The following is a 2,395-nucleotide window of genomic DNA, read 5'->3' as shown; positions in this document are numbered from 1 at the left end:
GGCCTCCCCCCCCCCCCCACTTTTTTTTTACATCATGCGTTAATTTAACTTTTCCCTGGTTAAATAAAATAAGAATTAAAATACAAGGAATACATTAATATTTATCGTTCTTTTATATTAAATCTTTTTTAAATCAATTGCACATGTAACAACAATATTTAACATGGAAAATATTTATACTAAGTAATGTAGTCAGCAAAGTATCTAATATAAGAAATGAATACAGTACTGAAAGTAAAAACATACAGAATAAACAAGTGTATTATATTTGATATTTATAGTTACGGCAACAATATTCAAGGGGCGGAGCTTAACGGAAAGGTCAATTATTATTTATAATATCGATTTCGATTATTTATTTTATTATTTTATTATTATTTTATTTTATTATTTTATTATTATTATTATTTATTATTATTTTTTATTATTTTATTTTATTATTTTATTTTATTATATATATATTTTTTTATTTATTTCGATTATTTATTTCAACTTATTTAATAATGTTATCCATATTGAATAGACAAGGTTATTACATTTCCTCTTTATAACTATTGAATTGTTATTCTTATTATTGTAATGATTATCATTCAATTATTATCCATACAGAATAAAGTGTATTACATTTGCTATTTATAGTTATTAGATTTTTTTTAATGATTTTTTTTTAATTCTTAATGTTATTATCAATAAATTATTATCCATACAGAATAGACAAGGTAATTACATTTGCTCGTTATTGTTATTCATTTTTTATTCTTATTATTGTTGTTACCATTAAATTATTATCCATACAAAATATACAAGGTTATTACATTTGCTCTTTATAGTTATTACATTTTTTGTCATTATTATTATTATTATTATTATTTTCATTATTGTCATTAAATTATGATATAACGCTATTGAAGACATGGATTATAACAATTATACAAAACATAAAAAAACAATATGAATTACATACATTAAGCCATTAAGCTATTACTATTACACTTTTTTTTTTTTTATAAAAACACATTTTATAATACTGAGGCTGAAATTGCTTAAAAATTAAGAACAAAATAAGAACAAATTGAGGCTGAGGTAAAATTTCAAATGAGGTTTTTATTTTAAAAAAATAGAAAACCAACAAATCTTATCCTTATCTGCAGTGTGACTGCGAAGGAATAAAGTGACTATGTAATACATGGAGAGGAATAGGCTTTCAGTTCAGTGGTACATAACAAACTTTTATTTCATTGTAATACCCTATAATAGAGTACCGTAATTACTGCTGTGAAATAATAATTTTGTATGTTTGGAAAGTGTGTGAAAATATGAATGAAATAAGAATATTTTTAGACTGAAACCGGTAAAAAAAAATAAATAAATAAAAACACTGCATGGGCAAAAAATTAGTTCTTGCGATCAGTCATGCTATGTCATTGCACTAATGAATATCGTAGGAACAACCTACTTTCCTAAAATTAAGTAAAATAAAAAATTAAAATGTATTATAATTAAAATGTATAATTGAAATTATGAGATGTAAAGGGTGGGGGTGCAAAATTCCGGGGAAAATTATCATAGGGGGGGATGCAGTCCGGGGGCTGTCTCTTATACACATCTAGATGTGTATAAGAGACAGCTGTACATATGGGGGAGCACTAATGGTGGGCTATGATTCCTCAAAATTTTGAAGGTTAATAAAGTCTTATTTTTTGTGTTATAGCCTCCCGAATAATGGTCCAGACTGGTTTTTCGTCCAATTTTCTTACCTTCGCAATTTCTAATTGGTACATGCTAACAACTTTTCTGATTTAGAAGCAGTTAAAAGTTCTTTAACATCAAATTGCAGGGTTTATAGGGGTTGTACAGTATTTCCGAAATATTAGCATATAAAAATCAATGTTCATTTCATAGCACATTATTTTGGGTCACACCTCCTTAACTTCCAACTGCCGTTCGGAAAATAAACAAGAGTCTTAAAATTTCAGGTTTTTCATTTTTCATGAATATATAACATGTGAAAATTGTTTAAAAAAAATCTATGACCCATGGTGCAATGCATTTGATGAGTTTGTATGGAAAAAGATGCGTAGGAATTTTATAGAGGGAGGAATAATGATGTGGGTGGAAGTATACACTTTTGGAGTGTGCTCTAGTGATTATTGTTTTTTTTAATTATAAAAATATACTTACCATTCATCTTAATGTCAACATCTGCTTTGCCTTGTGTTAAATTTGGTGATGAACTTGCTGACTCTAATGAACTGGGCTCTTTCTTTACTACAGATGTTTGGGGAGCCATTTTTGGCTACAAAAAAAAAAGTAATTTACATTAATGAGTCCAAAACTGTATTTACCTATTTTTTAAAGACTACTACAACTATTTACAATTTACGCATTTAGATGT

This window comes from Anneissia japonica, unplaced genomic scaffold, assembly GCF_011630105.1.
Source record: "Anneissia japonica isolate Jap-2015-1 unplaced genomic scaffold, ASM1163010v1 scaffold288117_len521816_cov214, whole genome shotgun sequence".
NCBI classification, from domain to species: domain Eukaryota; kingdom Metazoa; phylum Echinodermata; class Crinoidea; order Comatulida; family Comatulidae; genus Anneissia; species Anneissia japonica.
Note: the sequence above shows the minus strand (reverse complement) of the source record.